The sequence below is a fragment of the Astatotilapia calliptera genome, chromosome 23 (assembly GCF_964374335.1).
Source record: "Astatotilapia calliptera chromosome 23, fAstCal68.1, whole genome shotgun sequence".
NCBI classification, from domain to species: domain Eukaryota; kingdom Metazoa; phylum Chordata; class Actinopteri; order Cichliformes; family Cichlidae; genus Astatotilapia; species Astatotilapia calliptera.
This window is the reverse complement of record NC_137443.1, coordinates 22,720,648-22,748,186: the sequence shown is the minus strand read 5'-3', so window position 1 is coordinate 22,748,186 and position 27,539 is coordinate 22,720,648. Positions and strand designations below refer to the sequence as shown.

The following is a 27,539-nucleotide window of genomic DNA, read 5'->3' as shown; positions in this document are numbered from 1 at the left end:
ATAACTTTGACCATTTGGGGCATGGAGATCGGACCTCTCGGGGTATCCTGTACGAGGACTTTGGCATCATGGTCTTCAGCTCCTTTGGATTAGCAGTGGGGCCCTACTGGGATTGGATTTTGATAGTGCTATTGAACTGGGATCATAATTTCGGTATATTTGTTGTGTTCCTCGAGCTGTCACTGAGGATATTTTGAAGTGGTGTGAGGCGTATTGTCTTGCTTGGTGGTACATATCATCGTGACATCCACATGAATGCCAAAACCCAAGGTTTCCCAGCAGAACATTGTCCTATAACAAGATGATCAATTTTATTCACTTCACTTGTCAGTGGTTTTTAATATTGTGGTGGATCAGTGACTTCAAATATATGTGCAAAAAAAAAAAGAACTACTTGGGGGCAAATACGCCATGTAAGGCTTTATTTCTGCCTCTTGACTGACTGTGGGATCACAGTTCCACTCACCACATTTGATCCCAATCAGCGGTAACAAAAAATAAAGAAAAAAGGGGAGAGCAAATGAAAAGGAAGGAGCGGAGGAATGAGTGAATGAGAAGCAAGGGAAAGGGTGGAGGGAAAGAGTGTAAAAAGGCTGTATACTTAGTGGTTTTAGTTGTGACTGGTGGGGAGAAATGTTGAAATGTCTCCCCTCTCCTTTATTTTCCTCTCCAGTTCATAACTCCTCTCCCCAAAAAACCTCCCCTCAAGCCATTCGTCTACCCAAATATTACTATAGGAACAAAAGTTATGTGTTCCCAAAACATCCACGGAGAAATCTGCCAAATACCTCTAAAACTGGGCAAAGTCATTTGTGGTGGCAATTTGGGGAATAATCAGGATAGCGTCATGAGTCATTCGTTCTGGTGGTGACAGACAGCCGACAGGAAATGTTTTGAGAAGAGAGTAGGTTTGCGTGTCAGAAGGGAAAGGACTGTAGATGGAGGGAAATTGTAAATCTGGATGAAAATTAGAGATGCGTTAATGTGCAAATGCCAATATTGACTTACTTGGGAGCAAACATTTGTGTTGGCTTTATCCAGGGAAATGACCCTTGAACAAAAACAAACAGGACACAAATATGCCAGCGCCGTGCTCGTTGTTTCAGGTTGTAAAAGTGCGGTTACGATTTGTGCAAATACGAATGTGAATTTAGGCAATGCTTTGGGCCGCCTCTTCGCTGACCTTGAGCAGTAAATTTGTCATGAAGCACAATGAGGTTTGTTGCCAGCAGTTTGCAGTTCACCAGACATGAAGATAACTGCAGCGCTGCACTGATTTCATTTTGTGTGTTTATTATTTTAATTCGCCACAACTTCCCCTTTATATGCCAAACACTGCCCAGGGCATTGAATGACAGTTGCTTGAAGGTTTTAAGGGTTTTTCATTTGGGTTTATGAAGCATTTCTGTGTTTTTATAGTATTTTAATGGCACCTATACTGATTTTTATGAGGGTGTGATGATGGTAATTGTTTTAACATATGCTATGAGATATCCATCCATCCATCCATTCGCTTCCGCTTATCCTTTTCAGGGTCGCGGGGGGGCGCTGGAGCCTATCCCAGCTGTCATAGGGCGAGGGGCGGGGTACACCCTGGACAGGTCACCAGTCTGTCGCAGGGCTAACACACAGGGACAAACAACCGTTCGCACTCACATTCACACCTAGTGACAATTTGGGTTATCCAATTAACCTATCCCCACAAGCTGCATGTCTTTGGACGGTGGGAGGAAGCCAGAGTACCCGGAGAGAACCCACGCAAACACGGGGAGAACATGCAAACTCCACACAGAAAGACCCCGGCCTGATGGTGGAATTGAACTCAGGACCTTCTTGCTGTGCGGCAACAGTGCTAACCACCATGCCACCGTGCTGCTATGAGATAATATTTGCATAATCTATTTTGGTGCAGGACAAAAGTGTGCTGATTATATAATGACTTACAAGTTTACAGTCCTTGTAGCTGACCATTTATAGACAAATGTTTTTTGTTTGTTAAGGCGCTTAACACTGACTAACACTGAAGCATAAAAAGGCTCCTAATCTAAGATATGAACCAGCGCTATGTCAAAAACCTGATATATGGTATGTAAGATATCCTTAAAAATTTTTGAGGACAAGCTGAGGGCCAAAGAAGATGTGTCAGGTTTAAAAATACTATTTACAACAGATTAACAGTATTCAGAAAGCCATGTACTTAAGAAACAAGGAAAAATCCAGCAAAGACCTGATACAGGACCTGAGAGATTCATGTGGACCTTCAGCTGATCATCTACTGTTCAATAAAGCCTCACCAGAAATGGTCTCAGTGGAAGGGTGGCCATCAGGAAGCAATTCTTAAAGGAGGGAAACTGGGAGAAAAGACTGAGCTATGACAGCTACACAAGAACTGTATTGAAAATGAGGGCAAAAGATCTGATGGAGTGATTAATCCAAGTTTTTTTTTAATCTGTTCAAATGATTGTGTTTGGAGGAGATCAAGAGAGAAATACAGTGAGTGTCTACAGCCATCTGTAAAACACGGTGGACTCTCTGATACGGTTTGGGCAGCATTTCAGTCAGTGGTGTTGGAGATCTTGTCAAAATTGATGAATTATGAACTCAGAAAAGTACTATCAGATTTTGATCCACCATCTGGAAAACATCAGATTAGAAACAGCTTTCTTTTTCAGCACAACAACGATCCCAAACACACTGCCAATGCAGTAAAATCATACATGGAGAGAAAAACACACAGTGGAAAACCATCAGTCATGGATCGGCCTCCCCAGAGCCCGGACCTCAACATTATTGAAGCAGTGTGGGATCATGTTGACAGAGAACAGAACAAAAGGCAGAAACATCCAAAGAAGAGCTTTGAATGTCCTTCAAGAAGCCTGGAGAACTATTCCTGAAGACGACTTAAAGAAATGATGAGAAAGCTGCCTAAGAGAGTTCAGACTGTGCTGAAGAATAAAGATGGTCACACCAAATATTGACTTTCAAGCTAATTACAATTTTACAAACTCTGTTTTTGCCTTATATACTTTTTATCACAAAATATAAGGAAATACATAGTACTGAAAATGTTTTGTCATTGGGCTCTTCCATAACATCCATAAGCCATTTTGCAAACACCGCTGTAATCTTGTTGTCAGTGAAACAATTAGCCTAATTCTGCGAAATGTTGAAAGTCAGTAACCACATGCAGTTCAGTCATTAACTTTTAAAGCTTATGAAAATGTCAGTATAAACATGCAAAAGACAGACATCCACTAACATGCCTTGATGAAGGCAGCTAATAGTTTCTGGCTCCTTTTCATGTTCTGTTTTTCTTTCAGTTCTTTCTGTTTGACCACAGTCATCTCGCTGCGGATGTCTGTTATTAGAGCTCTGAGGATGCTCCACAGCACACAGAAGACAAACTCTACAGGCTTCTATCTGCCAGTATTGCACCTATGTTGATGAGGAGACTTGTTTGCACAGTGGCTGGCGTTTTGCCTAAAGTCTGTCAGGAAACCTAGGCTGAGTGTTGGAAACAGAGGCTCTCTGTTAGACAGAAGACTCCTGTGTTGATTCCTCATACCACTCTCTCTCTTTCAACCTGAGCTTCAGATAAACAATGTTTAAGAATTTTAAATAGATATCAATTTGGATTAGTGTTTGTGACCTCCTGATAAATGAGAGTATTATTATTAATAATAATAATAATAATAATAATAATAATAATAATAATAATAATAATAATAATAATAATAGTATAGCACTTTGAAAAACAGTTACAAAGTTCTGCACTGTTTATCTTTATTGTCACTGAAAACAAATTAGTGCATCCAAACACTTGAAAACAACAAACTTACTTTCCATGGCTCTATCACTTGTTGTTTGGCACGTTTTACCGTTCTTGTGTGCTTTGCCACTTTCTGCTCTTGGGACTGTACATATCCCACTATTGTCACCACTTATTCAGAAGTTTTTAAAAAAGCCATTGCGAGGTCATAATTTGTGAAGTTGGAAAAAATGTGTTAAGCAAAATGTAAAAGAGTAATAATAAGAATAAATATAAATACAGTGGAACCCCGACTTACGAATACCCCATTTAATGAAAAATTCAAGTTACGAAGGCACTTAACGGCAATATTTCTGCCCGTGTTACGGCAAAATGCCCGTGAAATGAAATCCGCTGGCTCTGATTGGCTGAGCCCAGAATGCCTACAATGCCCACAATGCCTTCTGAATCATGTGACAACCCCCTTGGCTTTCGTACTTGCGCTTCGCTGTTCCACTTGAACGACGTATTGTTGTTGCAGTTAGCAATTAGCCTGTAGCCTATCGTTCACTCAAATGGCGTGATGGGTGCTTACGAAAGACCCTCGGGAACGAATTAATTTCGTAAGTCGGGGTTCCACTGTAAATACATCTCATTAGTTTTAGACAAATAGGTGGTTGACACTTGATTAGCCATTGCTGTGGACCTTTCTTTGGAGTGGGGCATAATATCAGTACAGCAATATATCCTATATCACTTCCTTACATTAGTGATAAAGTTGCACCAAATTTCATTTTTTAAGACATACATGCAATACTTTACTAGTAATGTAAATTATTTTGTATAGAAGTAACACCTGACGTGCTTAATCACTTTTAGGAGTATTTTTTTTTGTCATTACCTGTACACATGTAAGGTTATATCCCATGATCACCACAATACTATCAATGTATTATGAAAATATCATCCTTTAAGTAACTCTGTGATTCCTGCCCCTACTTGCCGAAATAGACACGAAATTTCCAACACCTTTATTTTTTTTAATCTTTATCAACCTAGAAGTCAAAGTATGTCATTAATGTTAAAATATTGTCTATCTCATGCTAGTATCGGTATTTTAATCTATTTGTTTATTCTGGGTTTTAAGATTCACTGCGCAAAAGAAATTGATATTCATCCGACCGGGCCAAACCTCTGTTGTGTGTCTTTGGTGAACTGTAGCCTCAGTTTCCTGTTCTTAGTTGGAAGGAGCAGCACATGATGTGACGTTCTGCTGAATATGCTTCTAGAGTCAATGTGTTGTGCATTCAGAGATGCTCTTCTGTATTCCTCAATTATGACGAGTGGCCATTTAAAAGTACTGTTGCCTCACTGTCAGTTCAAAGGAGTCTGGCTCTGATCTGTGGCATCAACAAGGCAATTTTGCAAAGAGAACTCACCTGATATTTTCTCTTTTTCAGATCGTTCTCTGTAAAACGTTGAGATGCTTGTGTGGGAAAATCAGTAGATCAGGAGAGTCCACAAATATTCAGTCCAGACCATCTGGCACTAACAACCATGTTACGTTCAAAGTCACCTTTCCTCCTTCTGATTCACAAGGTTCACCGGGTGGTCCTGACTGTGTCTACATGCCTACACATATGTTGCAGCCATGTGACGTGCTGATTAGATATTTGAATTACCGACCAGTTGAACAGGTGTACCTAATAAATTGTCTACTGTGTGGACTTAAACTATATTTATGGAAGTAGTATGTACCTATGTTTCAAGGACTGCATTTACAACGTTTTTAGAGTACTTTTTCAGTTGGCTTCATTCTTTTAGGATGTAAATCACTGCCTCTCAGTTCAGTCTGGCATCAGTGCAACAGAATTATGCAAACAGATCCACCCAGTAGCATATCATCTCTCCGCTTGAGTACATGCGTGTTTGTCTTGTTTTGATGACTGGACAGCACAGCATCTGTAAGCTCTCTGTTCTCGCTCACCCTCCATGGAAACAAGCCCTCATTATTCCTCATGATTTATCCCTGCCATGTCTTGGAGGAGCTTCCTGGAATGCTCTTGCAGTGGTTTGTGCTGTTCGATGGGCTGGCGGGTTGGAAGACACAGGGCGAGGTTTGGCAAGGAAAGGTAGTGGCAGAGAGGAATGATGGGAAGGGGTTGGACGAGGAAAGTACAAGAAGTTTGAATATTTCTCATATAAACAACAATGTTGGAGAATGCTTTATAAAATTGTGTTTACCCGTTTGTGTCTTTTTTCTGTACTAAATTCATGTGGTCCTGTCTGACATATTTACTGCTGCAATTCTACCTAAGCTGCAAGACGAATTTGGTTGAAAAACCTTGAAGTACTAGGAAATCTCTGGTTTGTCAAGCAGTAAAACATTCAAAATATGCACAGAAAGATAATCTCTATAAACAGATATCTGCATGTGAACATGCACATTCTGTAAGCTAGGAACAAACTTTTTGGTATCGGAACCTTTATGGTCTGCTTATAATCTGAGTTGATTGGCCAATCTTTGACATCAGTCAGTGTGAAGTAAAAAGGAGTATTGTGTTTGCTGAAATGCCAAAAGGTAGCTGACTAGCTTTTGATTAGCATCGTCTATTAGCGTTATTTAATTTAGCTGCCTTTCTAAATAGTGACCAGAAAATGGGATTTGAATTCTTGGCCCAGATAGCTGCAAAGTCCACCAAAACTGCTGAAAAATAATAGTCTGAATCATTTGACTAGCTGATGGATTTCTAAATTGGCAGAAAGGGAATTCCATTGTGTTAGGGTTGCTAAGCATACAGGCACAGTATAGCTATAGAGGCAACTCCAAACTGTGGCTGTCATGTTTCTGACTTCCCCAATGTCATAAAAGTCTTGAAATAGTGCCATTAGTCCTTGTGGTTTTAAGGTAAACTCTATTTCAAAAAGACTTTTCAATTGGAGCTGCACAGTAGTTTGATGGCTAGCACTGTTCTGTTCCACCAGCCAACTGGGGCCGATCTGGTGTGGAGTAGGAAGACATGGTGATTCTAACTTGACTGTAGGTTTGAATGTAGACTGTGAACGGACAGTGTTTCTTTTTGACTCACCTTCTATCACTCACTATTTTGTATTACACAAACTATTGTATTTAATTGTTAGCAACTATCAAACTCCCTGGGCCTGGTTCTGCTGGAAGTTTCTTCTTGTTAAATGGGAGATTTTCCTTCCCACTGTTGCCAAGTGCTTGTTCATAGGGTGTTTTCTGACTGTATATTATTGTTGGGTTTTTACCTTACAATATAAAGCACATTGAGGTGATTCTTGTGAATTGTTGCTATATGAATAAAACGGAATTGAAGTGCCTTAAATTGACAGAATATGGGCAAGACTACAGATGTCATATATGTAAATGAGACTTAAAAAAAAGAACAAAAGCCCACCTAAAGTTAAGTTGTTTTGGGGGATATTCTTTGTTAGCAAACATTAAATCAAAAATATTATCTCAATATTATAGAGATACTATTCTGAGGACAGTTTTCTGCTGCTAATGCAGTTGCTCTACATGTATCTTGATACATGCTCAATCATCCAGGTAAAGATCCAAAAAGATGATTCTGTTTATCTGGATGTAGCGTTTTATCCCACTGAAAATGCTACGCTACTTTTTGGGATACTCTGCAGGTAGAGACAATCTCTAACCGCCACCATCCAGACTGTCCATGCCAGGCAATACCAAGTTTTTGTTGTTCACTTATCGCTGCTATCAGCTGAAGCTGAACAATGTGCTCTAGCAATCAGGCTTTTCCACTTCCTGTAGTTGTAGATGTTCACAGATTCTGGAGCTGCAGCAAGGGTAAAACAGAATGTCAAGGAAGTGAGTCATGATTGCATTCAAAGAATAAAATAATGAGGCCATTTTAAAACCAAACAAGCATATTCTGGTTCATGTATTCATCTTTTGTCACTAGTTTCTCAGCCACATATGCCCTATTTATAATTTTTCATTTATTCTGTCTCAAATAGGGTGAGAAGAAGAAACTTGGCTTTTGGTTAACAGGCCCAAGTTTTGAAAGTGCAGCCTTGTCTTAAAGCTGCTCAGGTTTGGCAGAAGATCTGGCAATCCAGTCGTTATTTTTAGGAACTCTAATCTCTCCTTTGTCATGTGAAAGAAAATCTTGGGGATATTACTGCTGTGAGGAGACTTCGACAGTCCCATTTCATCTCTTCTGGCAAGAAATCCATGTCAGTCAGCCTGAGCATAACATAGGCAGCATTTCAGAGCAAAACTTTAAACTGATATCAGAAAGCTCTTGGGAACTTTATCCACAACAGAAAGATACTTTTACTTAGAAAAAAAACAATGTCCTTTAAGCACAGTTTGCAAGAGTCTATGGATGTGCATTCCTACCTCAGTTAAGCCTAACAAAAGCTAAGCTGGGTCTCCTCCAGTGAAGAGTTTTGAGGTCAAGGGTTTTTGAGGTCTGAGCTTATAATCCTGGCATCCAAACATTTTAATCCACATCCTAACATGTGTGGATGTGTGAAAACTGGGAGAGTCCTGTAATTAGACCTCTGGCAAATGACATGGTCTATAAAATGCAACACAGAAGCTCTTTAATGTCATAAGATGCATGGTTAGAACCCCGTTTTATCACCTCCTGTAAAACTTGGCGCTATTTATGTAACTTAGAAAGTGTGTGTTTGTCTGTAGTGCAGAAATTCAGATCGACTCATGGAAACACTCTTGCTTCTCTGTAAACTTTGGCTACATTTGCAGAGAACCACTAAAACCAAACCATTTCAGTTTAACTACATTTGCATTAGCTAATACCTACCGTGTAACCTTTGTAGCTGCACTGACTAACAGCTAGACAGTAGCCAGGCATAAAAGAGCCACAGGGTTAGCATTCTTGCTAATTTAAATATTTATTTTATCCACAAACATGGAAACATTTCCTCCAAATTAAGCCCCATTATGCTTGCACATGCAACCTGTGACACAACACAGAACCATAAAATGTAATACTTACACTTGAAGGGTCAATAACTCGCTGTGGTCTTTTTCTAAATAAATGCTAAGAAATATGCACCAACGGAAAAACAGGAGAAGAGGTAGTGGGGGGATAGGAAACAAATACAAACAGGTTTTCTACAGGAAGTTTCACCTTTTCCTATTTTTTCAGCTTACTTCCTTTGCTTCTGTATTAATTGTTTGCAAAAATAATTATAGAGAGGGAACTTCTCATTCAGTTTTTATATGGCCCAGCTGTGCTCCACACACAAGACTACAATAACTGTGAAGCGTACAACCAAACAAAATCACACCACGTTTGTTTCATGTTTGTTAAAACTTTAAAATGCTTCAAAATTATGTCTCTGAAAGTCACAAATGATCAGCTACATGCTAAGTGGTGTGGCCTTACTCCTGAGAAGTATTCCTGAAAGCCACTGCTTACAAACGCTAGTTTTCCTGGGCTTGTCAGAAGCATGTTTTTGCAATTCTTCTTATTATGTGGAGTATTTTATGTCTTTGTTTCATAGAAATACATAACTAATGAAAGAACACTATAAAAAAGATCTTGGCTCAGATTCATAAAGAAGATAGGATGTCACCATATTTGATCTAAACCTAATACAGAGTGATGTAACAGTTTGGCCACAAGTTCAGTCCATTTCAGTTGCCACTGCAGACCAAATCTGTTAGTTTACTAGCACTGGCGAACAGCAGCTAACAGAAGTTATCAGTAAGCTAAGCTCACCTAAGCAATGCTGCCATGAATCAGAAGTGAGCTTCTCTGACTCACTGACCAGGGTCAGACTGCTTTCACAAGGTTTTACAGCCTCTTGCAGAGCAAATAAAAGGTGGACACTTCTCATCCAGCATTGACAGCTGAGGTAAACAGCAGATTGACAACTTTCCACAAAAAGGCAAATCCAAATCAGATTCAAGCAGTAGTAGAAACATGCTGGTCGGTGTTATGGGGTACAGTCTAAATTTAATATTTTTGATCTCTCTTGGCTGAGTAAAGCATGTTTGTCCTATAGCATCCACTGCAGGTAGGATTAAGCGCCTGAACTGGGAGGGGTGAGGAGACAGAACTCAATTGTAATCTACTGAACTCAAACAGTGACCATGGATAAGCAGAAGAAAATGGATGGATAGATGGATGCTGAAAGCTATGAATTCTGTCTCTTTTAACAGATTCCAAACAAGCTTTATTTTGATCTTAACTACATGGCTATATGTAGACGTTCCATTACTTTATCTTGCAAAACTGCAATGCCACTGTGTAGACAAAAGCTTTCCAAAGAAAGACATTTCAAAAGTATTCAAAAGCAACTTTGTCGTTCTTCGCACTAAAACAACCTGTCTCCAAGAACACATTTTTCCTTGACGCAAACACTCATGCACTGATGTGCAAGGTGAAAAAGGATATATCAGCTATTGCACTAACGCTGGTAATAAGTGACCTCAAATTCACTTTTTCAAATTTAGCACAGAACAGCCTTTCATGGCTCCTTTTAGTGGTGTTGTTGTACAGGCTTTTTCCTTCTAAGGTTCTCCTCTTTTATCTGCTTTATCTCCCAAAAGGGAGAAAGTGGAGCAAGACCAAAAACACAGTAAGACGTGCACAGAAGCAGGGATGAGGAGCGTACAAGAATGTTGGTATGGAAAAGAGAGCATCAAGCCAAGCATGAAAGTGAGAGAGAGACAGAGGGGTAGCAGAGGTGAGGCAGAGAGAAAGTGATGAGACACACACATGCACAAAGTTGCCAGAGCCAAGCCTCCTCATTCCTCAGCAGCCCTCACAGAAGCTACTCTGTTTCCCTGGTGCAAACGCGTCACATCAAAGAGCCATCACAGCACGTCTCCATAGCAACACCCTTCAGCAGTATAGATGCAGCGCAGTAGTTGGGAGATAGCGTTGGCAGACAAATGGTACGGACGGTCTAATAACCGGGCGCTAGCAGATGACTGATGGCCCTATTTACCATTCCTTCTCTGAAGGTCAAGAGCTAAGTTCATCCCATGAGCTTGAAACCCCGAAGGAGTCAGCCAAATATTTTTCTACAAGTATTTTAGAACAGAAGGATCTTGAGATGGCCTGTTTGTTGACCTTATGTTTCTTTGCTCTGGAGTCAGTGTGCATGTCTGCGCATTTTTATAGGCAAAAGTACAACTGTAGCTTTTCTTCAAGTCAGAGTGAAAAATGTTCTGTTTGCATACTATTTGTGCATTTTAAGGCAGCATGATGGTGCAGTGGTTAGCACTGTTGCCTTTGAAACAACCGGCTGGCCAGGCGCCTTGCACTGGAGATTGCATGTTCACCCAGGGCTTCCGTGGGTTTCCTTAAGTACTCTCAGCTTCCACTCACAGTCCGTGCATGGGTTAGATTAATTAGCAATTCTAAAATGACTGTAGATGTGAAAGTGAGCGTGATCTGTCTTTCTGTGTTAGCCCTGTCATGTACCCATAACCTGTCCAGGTTGTTTTCTGCCTTTTGCCCTACAACAAATTCTGAATTGGACAAGTCAAAGAAAATGAAACAAAAGTATATTCAAATTAAACATGTAAGCTCGGTCTGTTTTTGAGTTTTTCTTCCCGTTAAAAGGGAGTTTTTCCTTCCCACTGTCGCCAAAGTGCTTACTTATAGAGGGTCAAATGATTGTTGGGTTTTCCTCTGTATCTATTATTGTACAATCTACTGTACAATATAAAGCGCCTTGAGGCGACTGTTGTTGTGATTTGGCGGTATATAAATAAAATTGAATTGAATTGAAAATGTAGACTTGAGGGCAAACTTAATAAACAATTGACTAACTTTTATTTAGGCATGGGAAAAATCCCAAACAGCAGAAACAGAAACTCTAGTGATGAATAAAGCATTCAGGTAGACACACAGTGCAATCAGTGCAACAGAACAAGGTACTGCGAAAAACTGAGGGTTCAATGCACACAATGTAATTAGAGAGGACACAGCTCCTCCCTAATTACACAAGACACAGCTGGTGAAAACATGACACAGGTGAACAAAGTCGTATGGTTACGGTGTAACCTTGGTTCTCTTAGTGAGAGACTGTCTCTTCACACTGTTACATTTTCCATATGTACGGAGTACAACCCCCCTTAGTCATGGCGTGTGGATATTTCTTTTAAGACACTCCAGCATGCCCGGCTCGGCCCCACAGCTCACGTATAAAACAGCTGTGCAGACGTGACACCGGTGATAGTTTGATCGGGACGCGTCTCCGAGCAGCCTGATGGTGGAGAGATAGTCTCTCACTAAGAGAACCAAGGTTACACCGTAACCGTACGTTCTCTAGCATATCGAGACTATCACTCCACACCGTTACATATTCCATATGTACGGGGTATCTCTGTAAGACACCCCGCGAGGAGACAGTGCAACCGAACTGCTGAGAGTGAAGGTGCCGGGAGTCAGTGATAACACACCAATAGAGACACCACCCTGGTCAGGGCTTCGCAATGTGAAGGCCGAGCCAGGGGGCGGAGGCAGCAGTCTGCAGAGGCTAGACTGGCTTGAACTGGTCATGCAGGATGCAGGACCGCAAGTGATCGGCCACTCAAGGTCAGCTCGGGAACCGCGAGGCAGACCGCCAGGGCACGCGGCACATCGAGCTGCCAAGTAGCATCCCGCTGGTCGCATAGGCCTATGACATGCGGGCAATGCCAGACAGAGAGTTGGCGCTACAGGCTGGAGAACTCTCACTCGCCACAGCGAGGCCTGAGTGGCGTGTAAGCCGGCGAAACGGGCAACAAGCCAGGGGAACACAGCCAGCAACTGCAGGTGAAGCTTGGGATGTGACCCATCCATCCTAAAAGCCGAAGCCGCCCCGAGCTGTAGACAGACAGGGAGGGGGGGCTGGCAGCCTAGCCTGTGTAAGTGGAGGGCTGAGCAAGGCGATGACATGAAGGTCCACCCCCAGCACCGTCACCACATGCTTGTCCGCTGACAGAGGAGCCTCAAGAGTGAACTCGCAACGAGACACTCGAGGTCAGACACAAAGTCCCAGCTACTGCGTGTCCCCATGCTGGCCGTGTAAGTCCGTGACACACAGGCAAGCACCAACAGGGAGCCAGCAGTGCAAGCTGGGGACCTCTCACTCACTGGCTGAAATGTCAGACACAACAAGTTCCGACAAGCGCAACCCATGGCACGCGATTGGAGCGACGGAATGCCAGAAGCACATGCAGTCGGCTAGGACGAGCCTGTGCGTACGCTCCCCAAGGATCTCCAGCTGGAGCCTTCGGCTTCTGCCTAGGGCCCAAACCTGGAATCCCAGGACCAGAGAGAGGAGAGGAAGCGTAGCTCACTGAGCCACTGAGAGGGGACCCTACTAGGTGCGCAATCCTGCAAGAAGCGGGCAACCCCAGACAGGGAGCTAGCGCCACAGGCTGGGGAACACTCACTTGGCCGGAAGGTCGCCTGTTCGATCCCTGGGCTCTCTGTCCTGGTCGTTGTGTCCCTGGGCAAGACACTTTACCCTACTTGCCTACTGGTGTTGGCCTGAGGGGCCGATGGCGCGATATGGCAGCCTCGCTTCTGTCAGTCTGCCCCAGGGCAGCTGTGGCTACAACTGTAGCTTGCCTCCATCAGTGTATGAATGTGAGAGTGACTGAATAGTGGTATTGTAAAGCGCTTTGGGTGCCTTGAAAAGTGCTATATAAATCCAATCCATTATTATTATTATTATTACTTGCTGGTTGAGGCATCAGACACAGCGAAGACCGACCAGCGGGCAAGCCGGTGAATGCGGCAATACGCCAAGGGAGCTCAGCCTGCAGCCGCAGCAGCCTATATGCCAGACAGAGACTGGTTAAAGGAGGCCAGTCTCTGTCTGGCCATCCACTGAGTGGATGGCCGAGGTAGGACAAGGCTCAGGGCCTGTCCCAGGAGCAGAGCAGCTGACCTGCACCATCCAAGACAGGGGAGGGGCTGGTGGCACAGGCCACTGAGGGCCCAAGTGAGGAGCAACCCAAGGTTCGTCGCCAGGGCATAGCAGCCACTCTGTGCCATCCGTAGACAGGGGGCCAGCAAGAGTGGGCCTGATGAGACACTGGCGGACAGTTGGGGGGTGTCAGCTCACTTTGCACCTGCTGGCCATGTGACCCGCGACACAGCAGCAACGCACTAGACAGAGAGCCAGCGCTGCGTGCTGGAGAACACTCACTCACTGGCTGACGTATCAGACACAGCGAGGTCTATGGGCTCAAATTGTGGTCATAAATATTTTGTACTTACCAATTCCCTACTGTTTATTCCCCACAGTGTTAAGCAGGCCAACAGCGAACGCTTGATACGCTGAAGCCGTATCCCCTCTGTGTTAACACATATAGCAGCCGAGCTGCACTTTGCCCAGGCGACAGCGTTTGCTTGAACGCTGAAGCCGTGTCCCTGCCGTGTTTCCTCACTGTAGCCGAGCTACTCGCTAGCCAGCTAGCCTTTTTTTTCGAGGCGATAAGCCGGGGAAGGGAGACCAACCAAGGGGATTCAAAGGGCCAGCTAGGGGGAACCAAGCTAAGGGATACCAGGGCATACCAGGGGAATACTGGGGAACACCAGGGCATACTGGGGGAATACCGGGGAATACCAGGGGAGAGGCAGCACCCACGGAGGATGCCGAAACACGCTCCTGATGGATGCACATACATACAGCACTCTCAAGGCACTCACACACACACACAACACAAGTGGAGATCAAACAATCACGGGTGTCAGATCTGCACAGCTGTTTTATACGTGAGCTGTGGGGCGTAGCCGGGCGTGCCGGAGTGTCTTAAAGAAATATCCACACGCCACGACCAAGGGGGGTCGTAACCCGTACATATGGAATATGTAACGGTGTGGAGAGATAGTCTCAATATGCTAGAGAACTAACTAATGAGACAAGAGGAAGCAAAATCAAACAAGGCAAACAGCACAGCAGACTAGCAAAAATAAAACAGGAAGTAACGAACACTGAGACAGTGACATTGACATACAAACTTGACACAGAAGGGAATGCCAAGAAATAACAAAACCCTATACAAACTAACGCCTTAGCAAATTACTAACTGAAACCGATTTACTGAAACCAAAACCCAGGATTAAGAATTTTTTTAAATAATAATAATAATAATAGTTCATATAAAGGTATGGCCATAACGAAAGCAACACAAGAAATGTTTTAATAGTATTGACATATTGGTTTTTATAGTAATATCAATTAATACTGATGAATGTGAACTGATGAGAGTTTTCTGCAGTGCAAAAAACCCCCAGGAAAGTTACTCTTTCTTTCTTCCCACTCTGCCTCTCAGTTTCTGTCAAGCATGTGTCAGCAACTACAGAGAGTCTATGAGGAACAGGAGAGAGGAGGAAAAAGAGAGAGAGAGAGAGAGAGATAGGCTGTAGGAGCGGGTGAGCAGAGGGAGGGATACAGAGGGATACAGTTACTGTCTGCCCCCAGACGTCTTTTGCTCTCTCGTTTTGGGTACCGGAATCATAAGGAGCCCCAAGCCACTCTCTTGGCCTTATATAGCGTGTTTCAACATTTCTTGGCAGTTGAAAAGAGAAATCAAAGCCAGCAGTATAAAGAGTGTATCCTGGTCCAGTCCAAGCTGCACAGACATCCACATGTGAGCACTCATATACACAGAATCGAGTTCAGTAGCAGTTCTGGCACGCGTTTGGAGGAGGAAAGTGTCTGTATTTGGTACTCCCTCTGTTGCCCTCTCTCTCCTAGAGAGGGAGGGGGGTCTGAGGGCAGGGAGAATGCAGAGGTAGAAACAAGGCAGAGGGGGAGAGAAGAGAGAGCGTGAGAAAAAGTGGCACCAGTGTGCAGGTAAGAGCAGACTTTAAGATGCACAGACTGATTCATTTGCAATGTACTTGGTCTGCAATTCGAATAAATGGTGTGTTTAGCAAGTTTGTTGGGTTATAAAATTATTTCTTTTGTGGCTTAAAAAGTCTTGAGATGAGAATTGTTTCTCTAAACTCGTAAAGAAGCTGCTGCAGTTGCTGGGTTATGTATCTACAAGCAAGAGGGATGTTTTTGGATGTCATTTCAGTTAAAGCTGATTTTCTCTGTATGTTTTGGATGTAGGCTACTCTCCCACATGCTCATGGGAAAGTTGGTCCCATGGGAAGTGGGACAGGCAGAGTTCATGTAAGTTGCAATTTTCTTTGGGGGGGGCTCAGGAACCTTTTTATGACTGGACAAGCGGAGATTTGTAGCAGCAAAGTCAGGGAGCAACGTAGGTGGGCGAACACGTGTTTTCTCTCTCAGCATGACCTGCATCTGCTGTGGTAATGCAAGAGCAAAACAGAGCAGTTCTTAGGTAAAACCTTTGCAGAAAAGTAACGGCATCTTCCCTTTTTTCCTTTAGTTTTCTTCTCTTTGTTTATCTTTCGTTGAGTGAGGATGCAGAGTGATGGTAGTCATTCAGCTCTGACCTTGAGCTAACACAAGGATGGCAGTTAAACACAGGTGGTCAGGATGTTGCTAAAGCTTAAAGAGACTAACAAAAGAGATAAACGGTTAAAGTTAAACCCTTTTTAGACTATAAATCATTTTAATGAGAACTTATTGAAATCTATTTCAATACATTACATCACATTGCATGTATTGTGTTCTTGCCCTGTGATTGCACCAATAAAAGGGGAAGTTGACCCTTCCATACCATATATCCACCTAAAATATTTTGGTAGATATTAACTGAAGAGATATCTGCCTTCTCTTGAAGATAGTAAAACTTTAAAGGCACTTGCTTTGTGGAGCTCAAAGCAACTAATTAAATACAAAATAAGCATGGATCTACTCATGACAACTGCTAGCAAGCTACACTATAAGAATTGTGACATAACTAGATAATTATATTTGGAAAACACGTTGCTTCTGAGTGTTTTTTTAAAGACTTTCACCCTTCCGTTGGCTTCGGTTCAAAATGAGCCCTTTGGCCTGTTTGCCAAATGGGTCATTCCAACCCCTGCCTAGGACATCAAAAGGCATGTACCATTTCTATAACTGATGTAACCAAAGCTGGGTCACCAGTACTAAAACAGTGGAGTGAATAGATGGATAAACAGCACTACTGTCCAGAAGACAAATGTGTCAATTTGATCTAGAGTTAATTGCCCCTTTAAATTGATCGTAAGTCTCAAAGGAAAATGTTTTTCTGCTTTCGTTCTCTTGCCCTAATCCTCCTATCTTTTATTTAGCATAAGGTATAAGTCTGTTTTCCCTTTAGGTTTATCATGTTTTGACTTATCAGAGAAGTGAAACTTTCATGGATGTCACTGAACTTTATTTCCCAACTACAAATTCCTCTCAGATTTCTGTGCAGGTACAGCCTTTATTTTCCTATGTCATGCATCAGAGTTGTTTTCTAGATTGAAGATGTTATCCACTGTAAGTGTGCCTGGTAGAACCACTGTGATGCATCAGCTCTCAAGTATGTGCTGGGAAGTATTATAAAAGCAGTAGTGACCAGAGAGGATGGCATTTAACATGTAATCCCACAAGAGGACGTGGCTGAAATAGCAACGACTCGGCATGCTCGCTTACTTCTGTCAATAAGTGAGGGGCTAGAGAGGAAAACCCAAAAGCAAGTTTAGATTAAAAGGAAAGTTCACTACCAGAAAACACAAACAATCTACTTTGAGATTTACTCTGTAAGGAGAGTGCAGACAGATGCATAAACTGAGGCCTAATTTATAGCAAAGGAGTGTTCACCAATTCTTCTAGTAAGCCTATATTTCATTGCATTTTTCTGCATGTATATCATTGATTTTGGCTTGGCGTTGTTTCTTTATTCTTGCTTCACTGTGCCATTAGTGGTTAAACGGCATCCTGCGGCCACACTTAATTAAACAGGAAGTGATAGGCAAACGGTGTAAGGAACAGGCACATTTGCACGCTCCAATACTGGCGCAGTCCACTAATGATGAAAACATGATTGTTTTCGACCTCCACAGAAGCTCAGTCTTTGAAGTGTTATTGCATGTTATTAAATCTGTGCCAAATGTGAAACCTCTTCCACTACTGAAGCCGCGATCAAATGACCTAACCTTTATGGTGTGCGATCATACCCCCTGTGTGTAAAACTCCAAGATGGACTTTGATAGTTGGAGGTTTTCACCCTGTGTCCAAAGTGAACCACAGTTGCACATCTGATATTCATCACTGCTATGTTTAATGGGATATTTTGTCGTCTGCAGCTTGCAGTGATTGGGTTGTAACCATACAAAGGGGTGATGTAGCCAAGCCACTCACTGTGGGTTGACCATGATCAAATAGCTGCTTCCTCGGAGATCCATGGTCTTTGGCCTCCTGCTCGTCCACTCAGGCCTCAAACATAACATCAGCATCTTGGTTTCGAGGTGAAATAATGCAGTGCCTTCTCTGGTGAAGGCAATTCAGTGAGATGGATCTCGTAAATAACCTCCTGGGTGTTGTGGTAAACTTTGTCTGAACCATTTAGGGTTGACGCTAACACTTATGCTTGTTGGACAAGTTTTACGCTTACTTATGGTGTGTTAGCCATGTGGTAGTGATTTTGTTCTCGTGTACAAAAGAAAAAACTTGTTCTTTTGTTATTCACGAGATTTAAACAGTGGATTTGGCATGAAAAAAAATGGAAAGCTGTCGCTTGATGGATTTCGTGTTTTCATCCTGTCACGGTCTGATTGTTTGTTCAACCATCACAGGATGGTTTTCATGGAAGCTTATGTTTGTGCGATGCTATCAGGCATTGATGGAGTGCAAAACAGCTGGTGAATAGCGTGTTTTACTTTGCAAAAACAATTATTTAGACGTTCTATGTACACACCACCCTTTTCCATCCTGTTTGGATTCTCTCTGAAGCTGTTCACCTCAGACTGAAGGTTTTCAAAATGTCCTTTTCCAAATTTAGATATCCACTGAACAGCTCAGTCAAAATTCCATGTTTACAAAGTGGATTGTCCATTTTAAAGGATATTGAATCATGACTTTGATGCAATGGCTCTTATAAGTGATGGAGAGCATTTTAGTGACAAATTATCCCCATGCAGTATTCTCCTTTGGCAGCAGCGAGTCCTTTATTTTGCCATTATTTTACTACAGTTTGATTTAAGTCTCCTTTCAGATATTATTTAACCACAGGCGACGTTCAGTGCTGCCAGCAAGCCGCTGCCAGCAACACAGTGCCACCCAGTTGAACATGGAGCATTACACACTTGACATTATGTCAAAATGTTAAACCGGGAAAGCAGGAACATGCACTCCAGCATCACAGGACTCAGCGGATTTATTAGGCCTCCAAGTAAAACAGAAACCCAGCCGATGTATAAATCCCCCCAAAAGGCCTGTTTGAGCTCCAGTCCTTATTTGGCCCCCGTTTGGAAAGTGAAGAATTTAGTTTCTCAGGCAAACTGCCATCGATGTGGCAGTGACTCTTGTGTGGGCAGAACGAGTGCTTGAGGAATTTTGAATGTGGTCAGACCCATGGCAGGCTGATTTATTGGAGCCAATGAGATGATTTATTCACAGTGGCAAAAGCATGCTTTCTGCCATCACTTAGGATGAAGTAGATGAACCAAGATCACAGTCATTATCCCTCAATCGGAGAGGCAAAAGGGCAAAAAAAAAAAAAAAAGAAAGACAAAACACAGCAGCTCCAAGTTAAGAGAGTCAAAAAGTAAGAGTAATGAAAAATGAAAAAGGTGAAACAAACGATGCAAAAGGTGCTGAGTAAATTACTGGCCAGTGTTATACTGCAATCATGTTAGACACCTGTGCAGCTTCCCATTAGTTGTTTCTGTGTTGACTATTTGTCCAGTGATAAAGTGTAAAGTGTGCGTGTTAGTCCCCATAGGGAAATAGTTCCTCTGCATTTAACCCATTCACCCAGTGAAGCAGTGGGCAGCCGCCAGTGCAGCGCCCGGGGAGCAGTGTGTAGGGACGGTACCTTGCTCAGGGGTACCTCAGGGTAGCCGTTCAGTGGAGTCGAACCCCCGACCTTCCGATCATGGGGCCACCACTCTACCTACTGAGCTATCCCTGCCCAGAGCTAAGAAACCTTACCTTAGACTATTTAGACCTGGAGTCTATTTGGAGGATGCATTTGCAGTGGAAAAGATCCTAGTTGGTGAAATGGTAGGAAAATAAAAAGGCTGAAGAGTCAAGTTTAAGAGTCAAAATAAGAAACACTACATACTGGAAACAGAGTCATTTTACAGACATTGTTTAACCTAATCTATTGCACTGTGTGTAATTAAGAATGATTTAAAATCTTTTAAATCACTGTCTTTTATAAGCAAAACATATTTTAAATGCTGCACTGTGTATGTCATTGCACACAGATTGGTTTGTGGTGGCTAATGTTAGCAGTGCTAGCAGCTAGCATTCTTTCCTTGCGTTCCACCATGTAGTTATTTTAAGTCGCAAAGACAGAAATATCTGCTTGTATATTTTAGGTTGAGACCAAGTACAACCATGACAGTGAGCTTACGTACAACCATGAGTTTTCTGTAGTACTGAAGAACTGCACTGGTTTCTGCTGCTGTCATTTGTTGCGTTACAATGGAGAAAAAGAAGAGATGCACCAACTGATAGGGCTGCAGGCTCAACTAGAAATACTTGACAAATTAACTTTTTAGATCCAAAAGTTAACTATCAGTACATTAAGAGAACACGAATAAGTAATTTAACTCACTGCTATTTTCTGGTGCTGAGTAGCAAGAGCAGCAACATTTAGTCATGTGCCTGATTACTTGTACACATCCATAATGTGCAGTATTTATCCTACAGCAGTCTGCAAAGGCACATCCACATGGTCACAACAAAATGGATGGCACTTGGATATCTAAAGTTCCTAATGTTTAATGAGTTATGATGGATCTGGAAAATATAAAAGTGGTGTAATAAGAACTACTTAGCTGCAGCTGTCTGTGGGCACATCTGTGAGCAAGTATGATCCTGCCCTTATTCTTCCTCTCTTCCTCTTCCTCTTATCAGAGGATGCTTGTTCCAGCCTGTTTGATGTTTGTCAAACCGATTGAAAAACAGCTCATCACTTTCCTGCTCTGAGTGCTACGTGTTTACTCATTATACAACGATTCAGCTCGGTGGATTGGGTTTGAGAGTCTTTCTTTGATATTCCAGGTTCTCCATTCCCATATAAATCCTCCTTGAGCAACACTTTTCTGAAATCATTACAGCATTTGCCACTCTATTGATATGAGGCAAAAGGAGATCTCGAAAGAGAATGGCAGCACCATGAAGGTGTCAAGTCTCATCTGAGATGCTTGATTTTTGTAATTCAACAGCCCACCTTAACCTCTGTTCACTCCTCAATAAGACCTCTTAGCTGGGGTGGGATTGCAGAGGGACCCCAGTGGCTCAGTTGACTCCTTGTTCTAGCTCAGTAGCTTCCCAGACACCCCTCGTGACTTGACGTGATTATAAGCTCCCTGTAAACCCACTTTGACCCTGTCTTGCTGTTGGAGAGTTCTTTGTGGTCTGGTGCTTTGTAACTACCCAGTCGAACTGAAGAAACTTGTGCAAAGGCCAACGAATGCTCTTTGCTTGGTCATGAGTACAACAATGGACAATGAGTTACGGTCTTTTTAAGATCATGTAAATTCTGGGTGGGGTGAAAATATGATAACAACTACAGCATAGCATGAATCCCTTGAAATCGTCCAGTTGCAAGGAATTTTTTAGTGTAAGTGATCCGCTGCAGAAGATGCATCGATAAAGAGAAATGATCAGATAAACGGGTTTCATTTCTCAGGCATTACAAAAACAGCTAAATGAGCTGGATAATTTCACAGATTTTGAGATGGAGCTGCACAAACAATCACTGATGGATGAACCTCAGGTGTTAGTCTGGCTGGATGCTGCGCGTGTGGTGGGGCCTTTCTGAGATTCCTGTGCTTTACCCGTCTGAGCTGGTAAAAACCACGTGAGACCTTCCAGCTGCAGCTGCCATATATGGACGAGGTAGCTATTCTTTCACTTTCTCACATGGTGATCTGCTGAGGATTTTCAGTCTCACGGAGCCGCAGTATTTGAAGGAATTTGAGATGAGCAGCTATGAAGGTTTTGCTTGTAATTTCTTCTCTGCCAGCAGTGTAGTACCTCCTGTACACATGTGATTTCCGACAGTTTGGTGTCTGGATGTAAGCGTTTGACTCAAAGTCCAAATCCTTCTAAGCTTTAGATCAGTGCTGGAAGGAGTCATCACCAGGACAGAACCTGTGAGCTGCACATAAAGGCAGACATTCTTGGGCTCAGTGACGTGTAGCATCACCAGCACCAATTAATCAATAACAACATCGTCTTCTGATATTAGATGTCCGGTACAAAGCATAAATAGGTCAACTGCCGGGGAGTTCTGTTAGCATCTAATAGAATTGGGATAGGTGTTGATTCCTCATTTTGTTGAAGTCCACTAGAGTTACATGCAAGCTGCTTTTTCACCTTGAATCTACCCTGTGTATAACAGAGATAATAAAACTGCTGCAATGATGCTCAAAAAACTGTGTAGGCGTAAGAATCACTAAAGGCCTATATACAGGCTGATGACTAGGGATGGGTATCGTTTAGGTTTTATCCGATACCGGTGCCAAATCGGTACTTTTGAAACGGTGCCGGTGCTCAAACGGTGCTCAAACCGGTGCTTAAAGAATGGAGAACACAAAATTGGTCCAAAAACCTCTCATGTTCAGCTGTTTTTTGTAAAAAGATAACAATGTTAGCCTTTTCTGCAGCTATGGGGCATATATGGTATCACTCTTAGCTGGAAGCAGTGCTTAAACAATGGAAAAAATACAAACTTTGTCCAAAAACCTCTCATGTTTAGCTGTTTCCCTCTTTTTCTTTGGTCATTTTAGCCTTTTTGGCCAGGGTGAAGGGAGTATCTGCCATCAAACAAGAAGACAGCCGCATGTAGCTATGATGGTGTTTGCTAGTTCACCTTACATGCATTAATGTAATAACGTGGTTAGCCTACTCAACGTAAATTACACACGAACAACATTAAGCTACTCACGCAGAGAAGAACGGCTGCTGCTGCCATCAAATACGGCGCATTTCTCGGCTTTTAAAAAAAACGCTATGCGTCGCCAGGTGTTTCATCGGATTTGAGGTGTTACCTCCTTTGACAGTATCACAGTATCAGCTTAAAGCACTTGTTGCAGGCTGCTGATTTTGCATATTTTGCTGTGAAGTACAGCCAGACTTTTGACCGCTTCGCCTTGGGCATTTTTAATCTGTAGCTCTGCATAAAAGAACGTACGTACCTGGCCCCGCCTACTGTCCTCGGAAACGTAAAATGATTGGCTAGAAGTGTATCACAGCTCAGGAAAAAAAAGCACCGAAATAAAGCACCGAAATGTGCGCTGCTTTTCGGTCTGGTTACTACCGTTTATGTCAGAACGACACCGGTACCCATCCCTACTGATGACTACACCAATGTTAGTAAAATGCTTACTGACATTTTAGAAAAGATACAAATTTATGCCTTTAAAATAACTTTAGTTTTGATTTACACAATACACATGCAAAATCAATGTAAACATAGTTAACCATGATATGGTAGGGCTAAACTTGGATTCGGTAGTACCAGATAGCCATCATCTTGGTGGTTTGAGGCAAATAGAAACCGTCTGAAAAATACACAATTTGTCTTTTAAAGAGATTTTAAGCCTTCAATCAGGACCACAACAGCCAAAATAACATCTGCAGCCTTACCTATTTACAGTGCTGTGAAAAAGTATTTTCCCCATTTCTGATTTTTATAAATTTTTTGCATATTTGTCACATTTGCATGTCTTAGATTACTAAAAAAAACTTCAATATCAGACAAAGATAACCTGAGTGAATACAGAATGTTGCTTTTAAATATTGAATTCCGTTATCAAGGAAAAAACACTATCCAAACCTTCCTAGCCCTGTGTGAAAAAGTAATTGCCTCGTAAACCTAATAAGCAAGCTCTGTGACTAGGACCTCTTGGCCCTTTTCAACTCTCCACACTGAAAGCCTGGGGCAGGTGGCGAAGCAGCAAAACAGTTCAGAGCAGGCGTCATTGACAACATGAAAGCGATTAAGCCAGACAAAACATGAACGAAGGAAGGCGGTCTTCAAAGCAGGGTGTTGTCAGCAGTTCACAAATGATTTGTGAGATTTGACAAGAAGAGGCTAATGTGGGCTATCATTTAGATCAGCTGATCAGCCCAGAGTGTGGGCTGATTTTAACCGTGTGGCTTTCCTGATATGAAAAGTCTTACCGTATGTAAGACAACCTGGCAGTTAGTATAATAAAAGGCTGGTAACAGTGTCTCTACAATGTGGTATGGTCAGCTTCGTCTATAGATGACCTGCTTCATGCTTTTTTTGGTAGCACTGACTGGTGGATTGATGCCTTCACATTGCACATTAGCATGCTTTGGGTGGGATCTTTTCTGCTGCGATGTTATCCCGCTACTGTATTCTGATATGCTTGATGATAGCATTACAAAGTCAATGAGTCCTTTGTTTTCCCAGAGCAAACTAATTATGGCCGTTTCCTTCCTGCCCCCGTCTGCTGTATGCTGATAGCGCGCTCTCATCTAAGCCCTCGTAAACATCCGTCAGCTCACAGCGCACTGGCATAGTGGCTGCTGCACGCACTTAATTAACCATGCATGTATCTGTACACACTAAAGTAAATACAATCAGATGGACGTCATACAGCTCGCTGGAGAGGTGCCTGTTTATGCATCGTAATCAGTGATTTGTGGTGCAGAGGGTAACACAGACTATTAGGGGACATACTTGCCTGCCATGAATACTATGGACAAAATGTTTTGAAACCCAGTTTAGCCTGGGATGCCCTGACTGCTATTTAAAGATGCTCCATGTGACACTGCAACATCAGGAAAGCAATACGGCTCTAATTTTGAGGGGATAGTATAATTAGGCTACAAGTGATACTGTTGCTTGGGAGGTCTGGCAACAGGTACTGTCCCTTGGCTCTGCATTTTTTAGTACTGGTGTAGACACATTTGTTGTAAATCCTGCTGTTGTTTACTGAAAGGAAAACATGATGTTGAGCATAAAGTGGGGAATGATGCTGAGACAAAAAGGAGCGGAAACCTCCAGCTGCCCGTATTTGGATGGTACAAGAATTTTACGCTATGAGGGCAAAAAAGGGAGTGGATCATGAAAAGAAAATCTCCAGCAGTACCAGCTCAGGTCAGGTCTCATGCAGTAGTTCTGGTGTTTTGATGTTATGTTAGTAATGCCTTACCAATCAGCCAATCAGAACCTTTTTTTTAAGAGGGGCAATTAGAAGACAGGGGCAGGACCTATAATGGCTTGTTTCAGACGGAAGCTATACTAAAGTTACATATTAATATAAGGATTATTAAGCAGAAATGGCTAAATAAAAAGTGTTTAATTGTCATTTATGCAAAAAGTCTTGAGCCACCTCTAATTTCTTTAATATTAGGGAAAATGGCACATATGTGTGGTCAGTATTTGGTGTGACCACCTTTATTCTTTAGCACAGTGTGAACTCTCTTAGGATGCTTTCTTGTCACGTCTTTAAGTCACCTTCAGGAATAGTTCTCCAGGCTTCTTGAAGGGCATTCAAAGATCTTCTTTCTTCTCCACCACACGAATCCACACACCAACATGCTCGTAATCCAATGCAGGAAAGAGAGCAGCAGGTCTGGGGAGACTGTTCACACAGAGAGAGAAAAATCTCAAAAGCCAAACTCACTCACTCACGAAGTATCACGAAAGCTAGGAACTAACACTAACGTGTCTCATGCAATCATCCAGCGATGACAGGATCTGAGCCCCAGCCTTAAATAGCCATGGAGTAATCAGCTGTGCAATTAGAGCCAGGTGCATGGGCCAAAGGCAGGACCCGACAGTGAGACCGCCCAGGCAGAGCGACAAGGGGGAGAGAAAACCACCATAACAAATGTAACCTCGCGGGGCCAGCCGGGCAGACACAGGGACCATGACACAATAATGTTGAGGTCTGGGCTCTGGGGAGGCCGATCCATGGCTGATACTGCTCCACTGTGGTATGCTTTGACTGTACTGGCAGTGTGTTTGGGATCATCGTCTTAAAAAAATGAAGCTGTTGCCAATCAGATGTTTTCCAGATGGTTTTGCATGGTGGAGCAAAATCTGATGGCACTTTTCTGTATTCATAATTCATTAATTTTTACAAGATCTCCAACACTAAATGTGGTTTCATCTCTACATCAGACCTGTTGTCACTGATTTTCAGTCCAGGTTCTTGTGTTATTTTCCTTCCTGAGGTTTTTCTCCCCTTTTTTCTCCCCTTCATTAAGTACTGCTTCTTGACAGCCACCCTTCCACTGAGACCATTTCTGATGAGGCTTCAGTAAGCTGAAGGTCCAGATGCATCTTTCAGGTCCCGTGTTAGGTCTTTGCTGTAGTTTTCCTGTCTCTTAAAGACAAAACTTTCGGATACTGTTCATCTGCTGTAGATATCTGTTTGGGCCTGATGCTTCTTTTTTGGTTTTCTTCCTCAAATTTGTTAAGGCTATCCCGAATACAAAATGCCAAGTTTCTGACATAACACTGGTTCATCCCTTGATTTAGGAGCCTTTTTTATATTTCAGTGGTTAAAATATCAGTATTACGTGTCTTAACAAACAAAAAACATTCATCTGAAAATGGTCAGATACAAAGATGGTGACTGAAAATTAGTCAAAAAAGCAGCCAATGTCTGATAAAGCTTCAGAAAGAACTATTGCCTAAAAGCGCTTCAAAAAATTTTTTTTAAGCCTTCTTCTTTTGTCCTAGATGTTTCTAGTTTCTGGAAAAGTTTTTTTAGAAACTGTTTTTTCACTTTTTTTTTTTTAAGGAGATACTACAAACGATGTTTTTCATCTAATAGCTCCTTGGGAATCACCTTGTTGAAAAAAAATGCTATTTTATTTTATTCATGTCAGAATATGGGATCTTTGGCATCTTTCACAGATTCAACAAAAGAAATGTGAACAAATGATGTGTTTTGGGAAAGGGTGCTCATAGCAAAGTGCCTAAATGGTTCTTTGCTAACTTTTCTGTTATGTGGCTGTTAAGACTGCTTTAGAAAATTACAAGAATGTCAGGCTCACTGGAATCAAAAGAAGGAAACAAGGGGTGGCTCAAGAGTTTTGCACATGACTGTAGCATGCCGAATATTATACACTGTCTTTTGTTTTGAAAGGCAAAACTGTTTGTCAGTCAGATACTTGTGTACAATTCTGTTTCATGTAGTGCATATAAGCTCACTTAGGCTAGTGATGGTGGTAGTGTGTAACCTGGATTTCTGCCATGATATCTGAGTTGTTATTTAACACAAGCGAAACCACTTTGTACCGTGTTTTCGCCTGGATTCTCGTATACAGACTGACCAAGAAAAGCGGCATGCAAAATAAATGATAGTCATACTATAATGTAATGTGTTTATCCATGTGGGAACTGAGTGTAATGCAGTGTTCATTAGTTTTGTGGTGTTCTCTGGAAGCATTCTCTCAGTGTGAGTTGACTGTGAAATGTGATTTTTGCTTGGAATAGATATTTCCCACACAGAGGAACAGTCAAGGGTGCTTTCTTTTTTATAGGCAGTGGTTATTTCTGTTCTGTTGGGAAACACTCAGGCATTCAAGAGGAAATATTCAGAGATGTCTCTCCCCCGCTGTCTCTACAAAAATAAATGCAATTCTTACAGTAGTGTTTTTAAAACACAATTTAAAGCACTTCAGAGAACTGAGGACACTAGCTGAGTCATTTTTCTGCTTCTACCCTCCT

General features: G+C 42.3%; 1 protein-coding gene across 5 annotated transcripts in view; it reads left to right on the top strand.

The window, feature by feature from the left end:
- Positions 1 to 27,539, top strand: part of tns1a (tensin 1a) — a 118,525-nt gene that overhangs the window by 33,213 nt on the left and 57,773 nt on the right. Inside the window, exon 1 of one of the 5 annotated variants that reach the window (XM_026159531.2) lies at positions 15,207 to 15,577. The exons of the other annotated variants lie outside the window; for them this stretch is intronic. The gene's annotated coding sequence lies outside the window, so the exon portion shown is untranslated. Of the gene's footprint in view, positions 1 to 15,206; positions 15,578 to 27,539 lie in introns of those variants that run through there. 5 annotated transcript variants of the gene reach the window in all.